The sequence below is a fragment of the Bombina bombina genome, chromosome 5 (assembly GCF_027579735.1).
Source record: "Bombina bombina isolate aBomBom1 chromosome 5, aBomBom1.pri, whole genome shotgun sequence".
Lineage (NCBI taxonomy): Eukaryota > Metazoa > Chordata > Amphibia > Anura > Bombinatoridae > Bombina > Bombina bombina.
The window spans coordinates 1,038,327,291-1,038,349,526 of record NC_069503.1 but is presented as its reverse complement, the minus strand read 5'-3'; positions in this window follow the sequence as shown (position 1 = coordinate 1,038,349,526).

Genomic DNA, 22,236 nt, shown 5'->3' with positions numbered 1-22,236 from the left:
CCACAAACATTTACTTATCTTTGTCCTAATGTGTTCATACAATCAAAGCAACTCAAATAAGTAAAAATAAAAAAAGCAACCCTTGTTTATGTTCCATTGCTCTGAAGACCTTGTATAAAGGGTAAGGGGTTAAAAATAATGGGCCCTAAATACAGCATAACTACATTAAATAAATAATTTACACTCATATATATACTATCTATTAAAAATTATTCATATAAATAAAATTAAAAAAAGTTACAAGGGTTAAAAGATATATAGTATATGGAAAGGGCTAAAATGGATATATACATACATATACATGTCTTAATATTTGTATGTATTTATATATATATACAGTACATACAGTATATATAGGTGTATATATGATTATTTTTTGTTTATATACATATATATATAAATATATTTTAAAAAAAAAACATTATATATATATATATATATATATATATATATATTTAAAAATAAACTTTTCTTCTATGTGAAGAACATTGGAATGTAAAATATGCATCACTACCTGCGGGTATACTGCACTAAGTTAAACTTGGTCGGGTTAGCGTGCAAGCTGTAAGTGTTAGGCTTTTTTCTTTTAGTGTGCTCTGACGATAAAATTAAAAAAAAAAATAGCTATGGATATCTTCAAATATGGCATTGAAGATTAGTAATAGATAGTAATAGATAATTGGTGAGACCTTGACGGTCTCAAAGCAATATTTGTGCAGTCTAAAGCACCTAATACATTTAAAATGCTAGTAATAACAAAAAAAAAATGTAGTTTTACTGATTGCCATTCACTCCGTAGGTGTTTGGAGAATGTAGGTTGACTCATACCAACCAAAACACTGGACACAGGTTGGACAACCCATTCACTCCGTAGGTGTTTGGAGAATGTAGGTTGACTCATACCAACCAAAACACTGGACACAGGTTGGACAACCCTGGTGCCCATTAATTGTATGTTCTGAAGGTGACTAGATCCAAATAGTTCTTTATCTGGTCAAAGAGCATCAGAATTGATTGCCTTGACATCCGGAACCTCTGCAATATCTCACAGTCTGTTAGAGCTTGGAGACTACACCCAGGCAAAAAACAATCTCGGAACCCTTATGTATGTATATATATATATATACACATACATACACTTTGATCTCTTTACAGTCAAATTCCTAAAAACATGAAAAAAACTTTTTTATTAAATATTAATAATATTTATGTGTTTTACAAGTACAAGTTTTACATTCCAATATTCTTCACATAGGAGAAAATTGTCTTTTACATTTTCTTCTATGGGAAGAACATTGGAATGAAAAATATGAATAACCACCTTTGGGTTAGTGCTGTAGGTCTAATGCGGTATCGGGTTAGCTCGAGAGCGATACATGTTTTTTTTTTCCAGTTTGTGCACTCCATTAAAGTCTACGGGAAGAAGAAGTTAACATGGTCACTATATCCGAAGTCCTCAAGTTTACATATACCGGCTTTTGCTTACACACAAACCATTTACTTTAAAATTGTAATTCTGGCGTTATTTTCACACAAAAGAAAGCACTAAATAGCGCACTACTTGTAATCTGGCCATTTGTTGGATAACGTCTTCCCTTATATTTATTGCGAATTGCAGAATGTCTATTGTTTTGCGTGGTATTTGATTGCAGACATCTTTAGAATACACATTCATTATACACCTATGTAACATTTGGCTCTTGTGAGACTGATTTCATTCAGACTTTCAGACTATTGTTTTCTATGGAGTTCGCAACAAAGTGCTGAATATACATTTGCCATCCGGGTGGATTTATAGATATAACATTCAGACTACACAGTGTGAAAACATTGTTTTGAATAGGGTGCATATCTTAATAAATCTTAAAGCTGAATTACGGGCATATTTTGATGTTAAGAAACAGGCAGAGTGAGGGTTGAAGCCTTGATAAATGGAGCCCTATGATTTAGTGGTAACATTTAAGGAAGTAGGCACATTATTTAGTAGATTTAGGACATCTGGGATAGTTTTTGTTTTAGAAATTGCAGAAGGTGCATGAAAAAATGGAGTAATCATTTTCAAAAGATGGCAGGCAGCAATACATAGGTGAATTCTCAATTCTATTGGAGATGATTCAAATAAAAAAAGGGATACATTGTGAAAAAAAATGTGTTTAAAAGAAGACAAGTTATACATACATTATTTTACAATGGATATATATATTTGGTGACTTTACCGTCATTTGTTCTTGACACAACTGACTTTTTGAAAAAAATCAATGGGATGCCAGTTGACAAAGAATCACTTTTAGTGACAATGGACGTAGAGGGACTTTATTCCAGTTTCCCACATGATACTGGTATAAAAGCCTGTGAAAGTTTCCTGTCAAGCAGAGGTACAAAATTTTCCAAACATACTGAGCTCATTGTTGACCTTCTAAGATTCATTCTCAATAACAATGTTTTCATGTTTAATAACAGAATTTACAAACAATTGAGAGGAACAGCCATGGGGGCCACATGTGCCCCCACATACGCCTGTTTACATTTAGGCAAATGGGAGATGGATTCAGTTTATCAACATGATTTGTTCACTAAACATGTCAATTTCTGGCTGAGATATGTGGACGATGTATTCCTCATTTGGGAGGGTGATCAAGTGGAATTATTGCAGTTTGTCAATAGTTTGAACCAAAATGATCTAAATATACGACTTACTATGCACTTTAGTAAATCTGAGATTGATTTTCTTGACATTAAGGTCAAAAATGTGAACAATATGTTGGTCACTGAAAATTTTAGAAAGGCTACGGCTACTAATAGCCTGTTAATGGCAAGCAGTCACCATCCCCGACACCTTATAGGAATTCCTAAAGGACAATTTCTTCGGCTACGCCGCCATTGCTCGTCGAAAGAGAAATTTGCGGAACATGGAAAGCTCATGCAAGATAGGTTTCTTGAACGTAGCTATTCAAGGCGTAAGATTAAAAAAGCTATGATTCACGCAAGAAAAATTGATAGAGAAAATCTCCTGTTCAAGAGGACTAAACAAACAAAGTCAGTAATACGATTAACCACGACTTATAATTGTCATTGGCAAACCATTAAGTCAGTTCTTAATAAGCATTGGCCAATCCTTTTAAGTGATGGCAATATTGCTGAAGAAGTTGGGACTTATCCCAGCCTTACAGCAAAAAGAGCAAAAAATCTCAAAGATAACCTGGTCTCGAGCCAATTTAAACCCACAGAAAAAGAAGGAAATTGGCTTAAGAAGCACATCCCTAATGGCAACTTTCCTTGTGGAAAGTGCGTGACATGTGATTTTATGAAAAGGACCAAGACATTTTCTGGCAATAGTAAAAAATCTTTTCAGATTAATTACTTCTTCAATTGCAATATGGAGGGGGTTGTGTATCTCCTGGAATGTTCTTGCCCGGCGTTTTACGTGGGCAAAATGAAACGTATCTTTAAAGATCGTATAAAGGAACATAGGGACGATATAAAAGGTAAAATACAATCTAGCAGCATTGTGAGACATTATCAAGCTGTACATAACAGCAACCCAGGTTGTCTACGCTTTACAGGTATAGACAAAGGTATTGTGCATGGAAGAGGGGGGGACAATGATAAATGTCTGCTCCAAAAAGAGTGTAAGTGGATATTTACTTTGAACACTCTTTCGCCAGTTGGTCTTAATGAAAAGTTGGATATGGCTAGTTTCATCTAAAAAAGCCCCTTTCTATTATAATATTCATGTATATTAGAGTATTTGGATGTTATAAATATGAATAGCTTTCTAACATCATTACTTGCTCCCTGAGTTTCTAATTTTAGTTTCAATTTTAATTAAAGACTACTTATTTTATTCTTTTGCTTATCTTTTGTTTTTAATTTTTTAATTTTTTTAATTTTTTTTATTTGCAACTGTGAACGTCATTAACTAATTTGACTTTTTTGCTAGTTACTTCCTTCTTCTTTAGAATTAGTTAGGTTTGGTATGTATGTTACACATTGTTTAGCATCAAGATTAAGATTAAGGTACATAATTGGTTAAAACTGGGAGGAGTCTTTATGGATATATTCCCTCCCAGCAGGGCTAAGATCCATCCGCCCTGAGGAAGCCCCGCCTATCATTTGGCATTGTGGGTGAAACGATCAGGATCGTAGGCATTGGATCACAGACGCACATGTGACCAACCAGGAAGTAAGCACACAGTCTTACCACGCTGCAGTCTCAGCGTGCAGCATTCAACTGGCTCAGCAAACTGTTTCATGGGACTCAATTGCAAGGCAGTATTTCAGGAGGCAACCGGTAACAAACAGCGGACCTCAATTGTGGACACCTCCAGAATCAGATAAGTGCATGCTTATGGTTTAACATAGGAATATAGCTGCTTTCAATTGCAATATGGGGGTTAGCCTGGACTGACTCCCACTGCTCATTTGGCTTGTTTACTGCTTTCACACAACATCTTCAGCAATAAGAAGTACTATGCTTTACTAACACGCATGCAGCTTTGACAGCACTTATCCCATTTTGCTAAAGTCTGGCTGAAGACAATACCGCTATATGTGGAAAATCATCCTGGTGTGATTTGGTTGTTTTCTTCAGCAATACACTCTTGTGAGAATTTTATCTCAATATATGCAGGCATCTCTATGTAAACTGCTGTGTCTCTATGTAACTGCTGTACTGAGGCAATTCATTATGGAGAATGTATTACTATGTTCCACTATCTATCTTATTGCTAATAACCATTGCAATAGCTATTCTTCATACTTGTATGTAATTCTTTGTAATTGTTACTATACTGCCATTATTGTTGTTCCTGAAATCTTTACAAAGCACCTATCACTACTTAGATCCCTAAAAATTTACCTGTCCGGTAATTATCCCTTGTATTGACTTGGGTACCGTGTACAGCTTGGGTGTAGCAGTGTACTAGGTGTCTTTGGATTGTATTTTTGCCAATATTATGATTATGATGTGCACATCTTCAGGGTTTTAATTGGCCACATGTACTATATTGTTTGTTCAACATACTTTACTTTGTGTTGCTAACATATACCCGAGGCCAGCACACAACTGGCCTATTGCTATGTTTAGACAGTTAGGATTTACTTCTTTCTGTACTATTAATAAAATTATTTTTTGTTCTCAGTGATTGTACTGGTCAGAGATTCATTCCAATTGTTTAATTTAGCTACACTTTTGAGCTATTTTTTATAAAAAAAGAGTGCTTGATTCCCTATCTATACAGGGCCTTAAGAAATTTTTGATGGTCCTTGTTCTCTTCTTGTAGTTTGTTGAAGAATATATATATATATATACACTATGTGTATATATATATATATATATATATATATTTATATTATATTACTTGTACTACTGTAAACGGTTAATTATGGAGCATGTATGCCTGTTCAATTTGAATCTTCATTTACTTCTATCAATATATTATATCTTTCTTTTCTATGCTATTTTCTGACACTTTTTGGATCAGTTCAGTCTTGTTTTTCCCTTGATAATACACTAATCAAGTGTACTGAACATAACCATTGCTGTAGGCTACAAGATATAAATCATCTCTATGACAATTTATTGCTGTTAATTGGACTGAATAGCATGACATTTATTAACTAAGCCACCATCATAACTAAATTTATACATCTTATTACATGGATGTTGTATCAAGCTTTAGAAAAGTTGTCTCTATAATTTGGACACATCATGAATTAATACATATTAATAATTCTTAAATGAAGCATCATTATATGTATCCTACAGTAACAAACATTCTCAAGAGGCATTTTCACAATAAACTACAATAGTACAAGCAAAAAAGTGTGAAAGTAGAATTAAATGATAAATATTTATATAAAAGATATATGCATATGTTATGAAGAAATTGTTAATTTTGCATTTCGTAAATTTGGAAACATTTAGAAAACTGTAAAAAAATGTTTAATTTCATTTTACTTAAAGAAAGAATAACTCTGATATCATATGATAAGCAATATATATGTTTATAAGGATAAAATAAATGTTTATACTTAAGTTATACTGTGTAGTCTATTGTTTAAAATTAGAATATAGTGAATTGCATAGACAAAACAGGACTAGGATTTCCAAACTTTCCACAAGGTGCCAAGTTGAGATTTTGATTTATTCAGAAGGCTAATCAGGATTTAATTATTTTTTTTTTACAAAACTCACAAATTAAAAAAAAAAAGAATAACTTTATTGTGAAAAGTATGTTGGGACAGTATAGCATAATGAATTTAATTCAAATATAATAGTGGTTAAAAAAAGATATACACCTGGTTAAATAGCTTGGCATGCAGGAGGTAGACACTGATAAATAAATCAATATGCAGCTCTGGAAAAAATAAAGAGACCACTGCAAAATTATCAGTTACTCTAGTTTAACTATTTATAGTTATGTGTTTGAGTAAAATTGACATTTTTATTTTATTCTATAAACCACTGACAACATTTTTCCCAAATTCCAAATAAAAATATTGTCATTTAGAGTATTTATTTACAGAAAATGACAACGGGTCAAAATAACAAAGATGGGATCTTTTCCAGATAAGCCCCACCACTAATGCAAAAAGTGCACGCATGAAAAGTTAAGCCCCGCCACTTTTGACAGCTCCAATTGAATGCACGCACGCACGCAACCTTGACCTATTTCTGATGTCTAGACATTTGAATATTTTAGCGCGCACCATAAAAAAAACTCCTTATCCGCCTCTTTTCTACGTTAGGACGTACTTAAATAAGATCCTAAGGTCCTCATTTTCAGTGCAATCTTTCTCCTGGATTGGATACACTATAGGATTCTCCTTAAAAAGGGGTATTTCACCAGCGGCACCCCTTGCCCAAAGGCGGGGGCCTCCCACTTATCTTACACCTCTCATGTCTCTTCACAGTTGCAGACTAGAGTCAAGCTCAACAGGGTAATCTTTCCCCGCTGATTCCCACTGTCCCTACCTACTATCTAGTGAAACCACAGCCAAGGGAACGGGCTTTGCGGAATCAGCGGGGAAAGATGACCCTGTTGAGCTTGACTCTAGTCTGCAACTGTGAAGAGACATGAGAGGCGTATGATAAGTGGCAGGCCCCCGACTTCGGGCAAGGGGCGCCGCCAGTGAAATACCACTACTCTTATAATTTTTTCACTCACCCGGTAAAGGCAGGGGGCGAGCCCCGAGGGGCTCTCGCTTCTGGACCCAAGCGCCCGGCCCAGCCGTCGGGCACGACCCGCTCCGAGGACAGTGGCAGATGGGGAGTTTGACTGGGGCGGTACACCTGTCAAACCGTAACGCACGCAGGTGTCCTAAGAATATGTCATGAATTTTTCATGACACAACAGACTCCATGTTGTCTTTTTTATTTAAGCCTAACCAGGGCTCATCTATTATAACATTGAATTTTGTTTTCCTCAGTCTTGCTGACTAAGAAGTTTTATATCAATATGTTTTCCATGATTCAAGGTAGTTTGCTTGCTTAGACCCCAGCTAGTCACTTATTTCTGTAAATAAGTGCAATTTATATCCTTGACTGTAGTTTAGGAATGTTGGGGTAAACATAAATAAAATAATAGTATTTTCCTTGAATTTTTACCCTATATGCGGGAGCCATCTACTGTTAGAACAATAATATTTAATCTAATTCATTTTATGTTAATTAATGATTAAAATATTATAATTAATGACTCCTCCTAGATTAGAGAATTTGAATATATAGGGTCTTGTCCAATAGGAGGGGGTAGTTTTTCCTGTATTTTGGAACTGGTCACATCATATATGGAGTTGGTAATTTGCTAATCAACTACAGAGGTCCGAGATTATTGGATTATAACTGCTGAGGCTAGTTTAGCCTACTCGGACAGACCTACAACCTGACAGCTTAATTCCTGTTTGCAAAGGGAACATGTAGAGAAGAACATACTACACGTTTTACCATCGGTACATCAATGACATCTTACTCATATGGAGTAGTGATTAAGTGTCATTAAATGAGTGGGTAACAACCTTTAGCAACTATGACTGCCCTACCAAGGTAAAAATATCATCTAGCAAGACCACTATTAATTTCCTTGATCTTCGGATCTTCAAGGAGGACGGTCGACTAGGCACAAACCTGTTCCACAAAGACAAAACTGAAACTCAATATTACATGCTAGCACCAGCCACCCAAGGTCACTGGTAAAAATGATACTGAGAGCACAGATGTTAAGGGTAGTTAGAAACAACTCCTCGGGCATACAGAAAACAGCACAGCTACAAAAGATGGAAGAAAAGTTTGCTAAAAGAGGCTACAGGAATGAAGACATCCTTAGTGCCAAAGTGGAAGCCACACGATTGACACAAAGGAACCTCATGATGACTACAAAGGTGCATAAAGATACAAAGAGGATGAACTTCACTACTACGTACACACCACGGCTAAGGAAAATGGGTGAAATACTGACCCAAGAATGGCACATCATTTAGAGTTACACAACACTTCCATATCATTATTTTGCACCACCTAGGGTAGGCTTTAAATGAGGAAAAAGCTTACGTGACCTCCTGGTACTGACGGACCCACAAAACTGTTATAACAAACAGACATGGCTTAAATTCACTAAGAAGGGGTCATACAGATGCCCTAGTTGTGTCACTTGTCATTCCATGGTTCAAGGAAATAGTTCTAGATATCCCCATACCGACAAAAGATACCCTATCAAGCACTATTTAACCTGCACAACTCTGTATGTGGTCTATTTATTGAGCATTATTTGTGGGTTGTTTTACGTGGGTAAAACCTTGGATGAGATAAAGGAGAGGATAGCGAACCATTGGAGTGCCATCCGCGCGGCCATAGAAAAAGGAGACAGTGACCAACCTGTAGCAAGATATTTTTGCCTATAAAGGACATACAGTGAAGGACTTGAGATTCCAATTGATCGATCATGTTCCACCTCTGCCTCGAGGCGGTGATAGGAATAAGCGACTGCTACAGGTTGAAGCTCACTGGATACATAAATTGGACACTGTACATCCAAGGGGACTAAATGCAAGTATCGATTGGCATTGTTTTTTGTGAATGTGTATAAAGATTGCTAGATCATGGTGTTGACAGATCCATTGTCGTATATTGGTGCAAAATTAAAGTTGGATTCTCTAACTCTGTATGGAATAGTGCCAGTAGGAACTGTGTAGACATAGGTTCAACACCTTGTCCCTACATTATTTATCTTTGTCCTGTTCTGCCCCTGAGATATACATAGCACATACTAATAGTGATGTCGCGAACGGGCGAACCGGCAAACCGCCATTGACTTCAATAGGCAGGCGAATTTTAAAACCCACAGGGACTCTTTCTGGCCACAATAGTGATGGAAAAGTTGTTTCAAGGGGACTAACACCTGGACTGTGGCATGCTGGAGGGGGATCCATGGCAAAACTCCCACGTAAAATTACATAGTTGATGCAGAGTCTGGTTTTAATCCATAAAGGGCATAAATCACCTAACATTCCTAAATTGTTTGGAATAACGTGCTTTAAAACATCAGGTATGATGTTGTATCGATCAGGTAGTGTAAGGATTACGCCCGCTTCACAGTGACAGACCAAACTCCCCGTTTAATGCACCGCAAACAACCGCAAACAGTCCATTTGCACAACCAAGAGATAGATAGATTTGATAGATAGATAGACTGTTACAACAGATATGAGTGGTGGCACTGTTGGCAACTGGGCCTGGCACACACGCTGGCAGGCAGGCAACTGCAATTAGATTACACTAGCAGACTGATGTTTAACAGTCAAAAAAGTTTTTTTTTTTAAATTTACACTACTGTTACAACAGATATGAGTGGTGGCACTGTGGGCAAGTGGGCCTGGCAAACACGCTGGCAGACAGGCAACTGCAATTAGATTACACTAGCAGACTGATGTTTCACAGTCAAAAACATTTTTTTTTAAATTTACACTACTGTTACAACAGATATGAGTGGTGGCACTGTGGTCAAGTGGGCCTGGCACACACGCTGGCAGGCAGGCAACTGCAATTAGATTACACAAGCAGACTGATGTTTCACAGTCAAAAAAGTTTTTTTTTTTAAATTTACACTACTGTTACAACAGATATGAGTGGTGGCACTGTGGTCAAGTGGGCCTGGCACACACGCTGGCAGGCAGGCAACTGCAATTAGATTACACAAGCAGACTGATGTTTCACAGTCAAAAAAGTTTTTTTTTTTTTAAATTTACACTACTGTTACAACAGATATGAGTGGTGGCACTGTGGGCAAGTGGGCCTAGCACACACGCTGGCAGGCAGGCAGGCAATTGCAATTAGATTACACTAGCAGACTGATGTTTAACAGTCAAAAAAGTTTTTTTTTATTTAAATTTACACTACTGTTACAACAGATATGAGTGGTGGCACTGTGGGCAAGTGGGCCTGGCACACACGCTGGCAGGCAGGCAGGCAACTACAATTAGATTGCACTAGCAGACTGATGTTTAACAGTCAAAAAAGTTTTTTTTTTTTAAATTTACACTACTGTTACAACAGATATGAGTGGTGGCACTGTGGGCAAGTGGGCCTGGCACACACGCTGGCAGGCAGGCAACTGCAATTAGATTACACTAGCAGACTGATGTTAAACAGTCAAAAAGTTTTTTTTTTTTAATTTACACTACTGTTACAACAGATATGAGTGGTGTCACTGTGGGCAAGTGGGCCTGGCACACACCCTGGCAGGCAGGCAACTGCAATTAGATTACACAAGCAGACTGATATTTCACAGTCAAAAAAGTTTTTTTTTTTTTAAATTTACACTAATGTTACACCAGATATGAGTGGTGGGCACAGTATACGCTGTGAGCCTGGCATACATGCTGGCAGGCAGGCAACTGCAATAAGATTACACAGGGGAAAAAAAGCAGCCCTAAAAAGGGCTTTTTGGGGTGCTGTCCTTACAGCAGAGATCAGATGAGTCCTTCAGGACTGTAGTGGACACTGAATACACTAGCCTAGCTATCAATTTCCTTATTAAATCAGCAGCAGCTACACTGTCCCTCCTCTCACTAAGAAAGCAGCTTCCGAATGAATCTAAAATGGCTGCTGTCCAGGAGCTGGGAGGGTCTGGGAGGGAGGGTCTGCTGCTGATTGGCTGGAATGTGTCTGCAGACTGTGAGATACAGGGTCAAAGTTTACTCAATGATGATGAATAGGGGGCGGATCGAACATCGCATATGTTCGCCCGCCGTTGCAAATGCAAACAAGCTATGTTCGCCGGGAACTATTCGCCGGCGAACTATTCGGGACATCACTACATACTAATATGTAATCCCCTTTACTTCTGGTCTGTTCTACCTTTTAGATCATGCCTTGGTGCCTGCTAGTCTGTGCATATTTGGTTTTGTGTCCCCGATCAGACATCGCTGAATGCGGAGAGCAATACGCTCTCCGTATTCAGCCAGCAGCTCACAAGAGCTTGATAAATGGGCCCCATTGTATCTGCAACACCCCACTAAAATAAGTTATATACTGAAAACGATACAGGAACATTGTAATAAGAAATATTCATCCTTCCGATCTGTCACATAAGTTTTGAATCATTCTAGTTTTTAAAATATTTTTTTTTTTTTAGATACTGGTGTCTTTTTCTAATTGGGAGAGTGTCCCCCCTTTTTATTAATAGCTAGTATTTTAGTATTTTAGTTGTTTTACATCATTATATTGTATCAATGTTATATGTATGTCTATACAAACTGTGATTAAATATAAGATTTTAGTTTCTTTGGAGGTATATATAATTATTAAGTGAGTGTGCAACCTTTCATCGTAATCATTCAGCAGTCTGCTAATTTGGTGTATAATTCTTACTGTCCTTGTCCATGGTGTGTGTTAACACATAATAGGGGTAAAGAAACTAATTAATTAATTAATTAATTAGAGCTGAGCAATCCATTTTGCAGGACCTGTAGTGATAGGGTTAATGTGTGACTAGATTTAGCCATGATGTGTATTTGGGGTTGAATTTAATAGTATGATCCCAATGGCATATTCAGTCAGCACAATGCTGATAGTGTTCACAAAGGATAACCAATGTCTTTATGCACTAAGTCTCAGTATACAAATCTCTACCATTATTGTTAAGTAAGCATAGTACATGTTGTATGGTTAATCTTGTGCTTGGGTGTGTGACCTCTACAGAAGCTCATGGGTCATGATGCCTGATGAAACGGTCTGGAATAGACTGAGAAACGCGTTGCAAAATAAATACTGTTTGTTTTATACCACGACCCGTTATTTTTGCTTCTTTCCACGATCCACTTGTTTTTGAAACAGTACTTTTACCAAGGAACCTTTCATACACTGACACTGTCAGTTTTGGAGAAAAGTCTCGGTGGCGTGAGTGCAGCAGGAGAACACCTATCAGCTTGCAGCTCACCTGGTCCGGCCATTGGCCCTAAAAAACGTGGGTGCTACTTTCTAGATGCCTATCTGGATTCCACAGGTCCTCTGGGTGAGACCTCCAGCGTACTGACTGCTGGAATTTGAATGTCAGCCTGCTTTATCGCACCTTATTCATTTAAGGTGCCACTTTTCTTGTGAGTAGTTTTTTGCACATCACTTTTATATATGTTGTTTGAACGATTCACACTATGTTGGCGCCCCTTGTTTATCTTCCATTCTAGACACCCTGACCCATCGCACCGCGGGACACAAGAGGAGCACGCCAAACACCTGAACACATCACCTTTAACATATTAGGATTGGACACTTATTTTTTACATCACAGCAATTTTTGGGACATTGATAAGTACTTTTTTTATATATTTTACTCATCGCCACAAATATCATTGTTTATCTGTGATATCTGATTATTTCAATGTATCACTAATATTATACACAAATTGTCCTGAGCACTTATTTTACACACAATTTATTTTCGTCATTATTATTAATTTTTCACACATACCAAACACTGTGCTGTTTATAATTTTTTTATTTATGCATACGGGTACAAACCCAATCATAAAGTGTTAGGTCCTACTTTGATAACCTGTGTTCCAAGCACATCCTCTTAAGTTTTTTCCTCCTCAGGAATTTCTTTTTATACATGGGTCATGCACTTATAGGTGGCAATCAAGGTGTCCATCCCATTAGTCATATCTGATATGGCATAGATCCCTATTAAAGACATTCCAGCTTAACAGTCATGGTTGTCAGAGCCTTGTGCCAGGTATTCAAGAATAACCCGTGTCATTGACAACTTTAGCGTTCATTGGTCCTGAGCTCACAATGGGCAATCAAGGTATTCTGCAGTATCGTAAGACAATAACATAAGATATGAAAATTGGTACATATAAAACACAGAATTTATTTTGTTATGGTCTCTATATCAATTGGCCCAGGATGCTGTCCAATCCATCTCAGGTCATCCAAACCATTTCTCTGTCCCAATATCGCTTGTAGACAGAGCAACAAAGAAAATACCCAGATTGACAAAGCCATCACTAACTGCAGACTGGTATTTACAACAACGTACAACAATGAAAACATAATCTTGTAAGGGCCATGCACGATAGATGGGAAATCCTCCAAACAGATCTAGCTCTGCCAGTTAAGAAAATAGACCCCCCCATCATGGGTTACAGAAGGGGGAGAAACATTCGGGACCTGGTGATGCTCACCGACCCCAGTTACTGCTACAGTAAGGATATATGGCTAAAAACAACCAGGATTGGATGTTTTCACTGCAGTGGTTGTACTACCTGCAGTGGCATCATCACATGCAGAAATTTCAGACACCCACATACAAACCAGAGGTTTGAAATCAGGCATTTCCATAGATGCACAACAACTTATGTGGTATACCTACAGAGCTGCTGCTGTGGTTTGTTATATGCGGGTAAAATGATGTATGATGCCAGAAAATCGAATGGCTAATCACCGATCAGCTATAAGGATGGCACTGAAGAATGGGGAAATAGAACAGCCAGTAGCAAGACATTTCCTCACAGCAGGACATAAGGTCTCGGACATGAGGTTCATCCTTATAGATCCTGTCCCACCACTCCAGAGAGGGGGTGACTGAGACAATGCACTTCTGAAATTGGAAGCCAGGTGGACACACAGGCTAGGCACATTACACCCTAATGGTCTAAATATGTCAATAGACTAGCACTGCTTTCTCTAAATCCTGTGGCATCACCCCAGGAAGGTCAAGCACCACTGACTTGTCGGTGAAGCACGACCATTTCCCCCGGAGACCACTACAATGTCTCCAAGTGATATTGGGACAGAGGAATGGTTTGGATGACCTGAGATGGATTGGACAGCATTCTGTTCCAATTGATAGTGAGACCATAACAAAATAAAAATGGAATGTTTTGCCTGTATTCTGTGTTTTATATATATACCAAGTTCCATATCTTATATTATTGTCTTACTACACTGCAGAATTCCTTGATTGCCCATTGTGAGCTCAGGACCAATGAACGTTAAAGTGAGGTCAATGACATGGGTAACTCTTGAATACCTGGCACAAGGCTCTGCTAGCCGGAATGTCTTTAATAGGGATCTATGCCATATTAGAGATGACTAATGGGAGGGACACATTGATTGCCACTTATAAGTGCATGTAGTACTGTAGAGGTCACACATTGGAAACTTAAGGGTACCAGGCACAAGGTTGACCATACAACATGTACTAGGCTTACTTAACAATAAGGGTAGAGATGTGTATACTGAGACTTATTGCTCCCTGTCTTTTATCTAGTTATTTATCCATGAGCTAACATTTTCAGCTATTCCCAGTCCTTTAATTTTGTAAATTAATTGCTCATGTGGCACTGTATCAAACGCCTTTGCAAAAGCTAAGCATATCACATCAACTGATTCACTTTTATCTATATTTTAACTACTTCCTCGTAGAATCTAATTACGTTAGTTTAACATTATCTATTTCTCATAAAACCATGCTGATTTGAACTCACAATCTTGTTTATACGAATATACTCATCAATACAATCCCATATTATCCCTTCAAGTAGCTTCCCCACTATTGATGTCAGACTAACTAGTCTATAGCTTCCTGGATAATCCCTGCTTCCCTCTTTGAGTGGCACCACATCAGCTTTACGCCAGTCCTGGGGTATATTTGCCTATATTTGTATACATATGTATTTATGTGTTTATATGTGTAAATATATGTCTGGAATTACATATATACACATATAAGTACATCTATATACATATATAAACACATATGTATACATACATATACATATTTAGACATACATGTTTGCATGCCTTTTTTTCTAAAACCTGAGACCTCATATCTTTGAGCCCTTATAACTTTTAAATGCAATTTTTTGAAAAATATTTTGTATTAGATGGTGTTATTATAAATGTGTAATGTATTTTTGATGCATTTTGTGAAACTTTGTATTTGAGCGTAACAATTAACCAGAGCTCTAAAGTCACGCTAAACCGTTGTGCGTTAAATTCAATTGTGCTAGAGTGAACGCATTTACTTTCAAATTGTAATACACACGCTACTTCCGACGTACGCAAATCCTCTTATCACTTGCGTGCAACTGTTAGCATTCCACTCATAAGTTAGCCCATAATAAGCCATTTCTATAACATACTGAAAATAATATGATGATACCGATGATAGATGTGAAGACTAGGGACCTGATGATAAAAGATTCTACTGCGAGGAGAGAAATTGTAGTGCAGACTTCACAGTAGCAAACTCACTAAATGCTTAAAGAAAAAGAGTGGAACCTGGAAATCCCCAAGAGATGAGATGCCTCCCATACAGCTCTCTATTCAAAAAGATGATATAAAATGATCCTCCAGCAATGTGAGATCTCTCAAAAGATTCTAGACAGACACATTTTGCTATACTTGTCTAAGGAGTGTTTTCTGCATTTCTGTATGTGAAGGAGAAACAAGTCCAGTGCAATATAGCAGTGCATGCTATGAGATATTTGTTACACTTACACTTTGTGCTTTAATAAATTTAGATCCAGTAGTGATTTTAAAAATTATGATTGTGTTTTGAAAGTTGCTGTGTTGCTTTATATACTTAATTTGTATATTTCTATGTATTTTTTAAAAATTATATTGCGCTTTGTATTTTCTCTATTCTAAAATAAAACACAGCTTCAGAAAGTGATAGGGACAGGGGAGTTCCCTGGGCTGAACATTTCTCAGTGTATGTCTGAAGCTCTCTCACAATTCTTGTGAAATTATATAAGCATTTTTCTCAAGCTGGATTTACTGCCTTATCTTGCCAGCTGTAATATACACTAAACTACAGTCAAATCCAAGTTAAATTGTACTGAAAACATTTAAGTTTAATTTGTATTTGCTTCAAACTGAACTTTTATATCAGTCCCAAACGTTCTCCTGTTAACGTCCCTCTGTTTGAGCTGTGATTTAGCAGTGATTTTTTTTTACGTGAGATATTAGATTATTGAATGGGTTTTAATAGATGTAAGCCCATATCTGGTGAAACATTATTATTATTTTTTTTTAAAAAGATAACTTTTATCATAAAAATAAAATAAATAAAAGGGTAAGAAAAATAGAGATTCAAAGCATAATTTAAGATGATGAAAGGGTATCAAATGTATAGATGCCTCGGCAGATGGATTAGAATTGCTATGGGGTAAAAGGGTTCAAATGTAACATGATTACAGTTTTGGTTCCTTTTTAAATGGTGCTTATAAACAAATTCTTATTTAAATCCATGGAAAAACTGTTTCCCCTGCTTTAGGAATATTTGATTTATATAAATATAGGAAATGTCTACATAACATTAAGCCCTAGGTTACAAGAAATGTGCAAAAATATTAGCACTGTTATGCATTAACTTTGCTTGAGCGCAATCAATAACACATATTTTTGCACTCATATTAGAAGCCCAAAGCTATTTTTTTTTTCTTCCAAAATAATTTTTTTATTGAGGTTATGCATATAAACAAGAAAAAAAAAATACAACAGTAATGGACTACCATAAAATAGAGATAAAATAGTAGTATCATTTTAACAATCATAAATAGTAGACATTGAAGTAACCTAATGAGTAGTGTTAGGTAGACATGTGAAACCTCTTTTTTGTTTATTATTATTATTATCTTGAACTGTTCCCTCATTTGATACAAAAGGTCATTCCAAGACCTGTTAAGGCTTATGTGATCTAGAGGGAACTAGTGATGTAGAATTGGGGTTGGGGTAAGTCAGCAGACAAGAGCTGCTCTAATTAAGGGAGGGAGTATTTGGCATATAAATTATTGACTGCTACAAAGGAAAATGATACAGGTATGCCAAGGAACAGTTGCTAGATCTGAAAATATTATAAACTCGCTGAAGCTGCAAGGGGCATCTGGGATCCGGAGTGCTACGCCCCTACTAACCTCTATCTTTAGGTCTCAGCTATTCTTGATTGATATGAGCGAACCCTCATTGGGTAGGTTTTGGGACGCTCTATGGGAGGTATGTTATTCTTCTGATGTCCTATATGATGGTCTCCCGTATCATACATTTAGGGGTTTGCATTGTGCCTTGATTAAAACCAGTAGGGAAACATCTATCTACTTAGTCTAGGAAACTATAGGTGGTATGAATATAGTTAGCGTATCCAATTATGAATAGGGATGTCATGAGAGTACATAAACAGTAGATTAAGAGTATGTAAGGAGAGTACAGAGAACTGTAGATGAAAACCTTTTGGTATAATACAACATGTGTACATCAAATATCCAGTGACCTCATAAAAAGGAGCAGTCCATGGAATTGACCTTAACTATAATCCCCTGAGTCATAAGCTAATACAGAGAATATCCATGTCCAAGACAAGTAAAATTAGCTGGTTACAAATACTATAGCATAGAAAGAAGGTAGGGAGGTTCAATCTCCGATGTAGCATAAAAACAGGTTGGAGTGTTTAGCTTTATATAAATTCAAACTTTATGAGTCTCAATAGATGTAATCTAGTCACAAAAGTTGCTGTATTAAGGAGTTAAGGGAGTTTGGTTTAGCCTCGCATAAGGGCAGACATTTTTATCCTGATATCTAAATATAAATTATAGACTTTAATAGTGCGGGTGTAAACTATTGAGATAAGTTCTTTACTATGGTAACATCCTAGATACCCAATACCTTAAACCCACTTAGTTACCATTTCAGATTATTTACCTTTGTAGCTATTATTATGATGTGCTGCTCCTTTAACATTATTCGTGTAGAGCGCTTAACTTAAGTATGTGCTTTACTGTTGCTGGATTGTATACATGAGGGGATAAGTTCATAGTTCCTGCGTCGATAAAAAACTGCTGATTAGTGTAAAGATAAAGTATCCCCGAATATTAACTCCCCAAAATGTGCTATGAGGACCTATTATATATATACGCTAGGCTAAAATTCCTACTTAGAGAAAATGTTTATGAGTCCCTGTGCTACCTTAGAATAATGTCACTCTGTAATATATATGTGAAAAATACTAAGACATATGTGACTAATTGATCTATGAGTAACCACATAGCTGTCTCTTAACCTTTTACAATGGAGCTGATAATCTTCTAAGTCACAGGGAATGTCTGAGAGTAATATTATCTATAGCAAGTAAAATTAGCTGGTCAGGATAGCTGCAGGAGGAAAATGGGGTAGTGAGGTTTGATCACATATTTGTTGTGTATATATAGGTGAAAAAACTTAGCTCAAAGTACATTTAGAATTGGTGAGTCTAGACAGTGAAAACGAGAGCTACAGTCGCTTCTCTGCATTAGTAACTGGAATACTAATTATTAATGTATGTTCAAGCTCAGTAGGTATAAATAAATAGACTGTGAAACACATGGATTAAATTTAGAACTGACAATAAGACAATTTAGACAGGTCAGCCTAAGGTATATGCATACAAAGAAACATCAAGTCAGGTGTGCAACATAAGGTAAACGTGCGTGAGAGCAAAACAAAATGGAGAGCAAAATGAAACCGCATGGCATAGCACATAAGCACTTAATATTAAAATGTGTTCAACGATATATTCAGCTTGAGGGGAATAACTGAAAGTTTACTATCCTATACCCGCTTTCAGAGCATGGAAAGGGCTACGAGGTGAGGATAGACTGCTGCATTGGTAAATCCTATGTAAAAAAAAAAAGTACATCTGCACTGGCCTGACTTTGTTGAATCATGCAGCGCTTCGCTGTGATTTCAATTGCAACGGCAGTCCAGTGTTGTAGCCTCTTAGTGTGGTATTTCTGCCAGGAGGAAGAGTTCATGAGTGTCAGCTGCCAAGTAGATTGCGCTTCAGGCATTAATAGGGATCCGATGGATCTAGTGAGAGACACTGGTCGCTGATCTGAATCTTCTTCCTGCGTGACTTCTAAAGGTTCAGCTAAAGTGGTTGTCATTCTTGACAGAGTCCTCTGCTCTGCTGCTGCACCCTGTACATCGGCATCCTCCACCCATTCCAACTTGATCCGTGTCAGGTGAATAAGCCCTTCTGGGATGTTCATCCGGGAGTCCTCCTTAGCTATTGGTATGCAAGTAAGTGATGCAGCGTGGGTTTGATCATTGCGTGGAGAGTAAGATGCAGGGCGGTCCGCAGCTGGTGTGGATTGAGTTTGTAGGAAGCTACAGGTCTCTCGTACTGAACTCCATTCTTCTCTCAGAGTGTCTTATAAATTGCAGAAGTGTATTTCCATCTTAGCTTCAAGTTCTTGTAGCATGGAGATAATTACTGCCTCCATTTTGGCTGCTTCGTTATAGAAATGTGCAGTCCCTTTGTTTTGGGAGAATGCTCTAGGTAATAAAGCACTACGTCTCAACGATATAGATAAAGCTGTAATTCTGCCTTGCAGCTTCAGGGTTAATATGATACAACTGTTCACCCGGACAAGCCGAGGGGAGGGGGGAAATTAGATAGCGTTTGATGTGGCTCACAGCTAGCTCTCAAAAGTAGTATTCTAAAGCTCCTTTTGGTGTAAAAGTGACTTCAGTAGATCCGTCTTCCGCTTCTGAGCTAGAAATGATATGCTGGAAAAACAGAGTGTTTCCTAAGATATATTTGCGGATTAGGTTGAAAAAGTCACGGAGCGCTCAAATTTGCTGCCAGCCATGTCTGATACTTGGACACGCCCCCGCCCAAAGCTATTTTTATCAATCAAGGGATAGTCTAGGATGCCCTAATATCTGCATTTCAGTACTAAATCCCTAACATAATAGACTTCTATGGGAGGGGGGGGGTCAGAGTAAAAATTTCTGTGAGATATCGCTTAAGTGCTGAGCTGTTGGGTCGCTAGGCTAAGGGTTCTCTATGCTGACATTGCACAAATAGTAAAGTTCTTCATGTATTTCTGTGTTTTAATAATGATAATAATAGTTTATTTCAGGCCTCAAAAAGCACAACTTTTTTAGCTGAATTTTGGATTGCACTAAAGAGCAGCACTTAACTCACCACTTCTAATATGAGTGCATTGAGTGCACTATGCTTCCTTCGCTATAGGAAACATAAAAAAACGTTTTACCTGAGTTAAAGGGACACTGAACACAAATGTTTTATTTCGTGATTCAGATAGAGCATGCAATTTTAAGCAACTTTCTAATTTACTCCTATTATCAATTTTTCTTCGTTCTCTTGCTATCTTTATTTGAAAAAGAAGGCATCTAGCTTTTTTTTTTTGGTTCAGTACTATGGACAACACTTTTTTATTGGTGGATTAATTTATCCACCAATCAGCAAGGACAACCTAGGTTGTTCACCAAAAATGGGCCGGCATCTAAACTTACATTCTTGCATTTCAAATGAAGATACCAAGAGAATGAAGAAAATTTGATAATAGGAGTAAATCAGAAAGTTGCTTAAAATTTCATGCTCTATCTGAATCACAAAAGAAAAAATTTGGGTTCAGTGTCCCTCTAAGAAGCTGTGGTTAAAATATTTAATCATCCGCTTGTTATACCAGATTGCACATTCTTTTTTGTGCAAGATTGCAAAAATGAAAACTTACAACGTGCTATGTATTGCACTCCACTCATAATCTAGCTCTTAAAGTTATGTTACATTATGTGCAGGTATATTTTGTTTATCTGAGAAATGTCAGAGTGTATGCCATAAAATAAAAACAACTTGTATTTTCATTTGCCTCAGATATTTAAGGTATCACTTTGCTTGACTTGCTTCCTGGTATTAGTTTTATTACTATAGTTATTACAAATAGCAAAACTATCTAGGTTCCCATACATTTTAGTAAGTAAATTCTAAATATACTTTCTGGCAGGACCTTTTAAATCCTACCCGTATTTCCTTAAGTGGAGTCTTTGCTACAGCAACTAAGTATTAACTTTCCTTTAATAAATCAACTTCCTTATTCAGAGATGATTTGAACAATTGGTTTCAGCTGTTGGCAGTTCTATTTTTTATTTTTTTTGGTGTTAGTTTTTCTCCATCTATTTCAGTACTAGTGCTTGTTATTGCTTTGCATGTAATTTATGATGCCCTAGAAAAGCCATGAGCAATTGTCAGTTTGTTAAGCTTGTTCAGTCCTCTTCTTACAGTGCAACTTGAGGCTGGTCAGCAGGTTGGTGAAACAATGATAAAGACTATATAGACCTAGGTTTATTAAGCTGTTTCCAATGTTAGTAAATGTACCTCCATTTAATGTATTAAAAAAGTAGTGCAGCTTAAAGGGACAACTGAACCCAAAATTTTTCTTTCAGGATTCAGATAGAGCATGAAATTTTAAGCAACTTTCTAATTTACTCCTATTATCAATTTTTCTTCATTCTCTTGGTATCTTTATTTTAAATGCACAAATGTAAGTTTAGATGCCGGCCCTTCTGGGTTGTTCTTGCTGATTGGTGGATAAATCTACCAATAAAAAAGTGCTGTCCAGAATTCTGAATAAAAAAAAAAAAGCTTAGATGCCTTCTTTTTCAAATAAAGATAGCAAGAGAATGAAGAAAATTGATAATAGGAGTAATTAGAAAGTTGCTTAATGTAATGCTCTATTTGAATCACGAAAGAAAAAAATTGGGTTCAGTGTCCCTTAAAGGGATAACATAAAGCCTTATTTATTTTCAGGCATTCTACATAGGAGCAGATCACAAAACCTTTTTAATATTGTGTTTCAATTCTAGGGGCAACTTGGGGTGGGGAGGGGGAGAAGTGGAAAGAAAATTAAGTATTTAAGTACAATGCAGAGGGAAATAAAGTGAAAGAGACC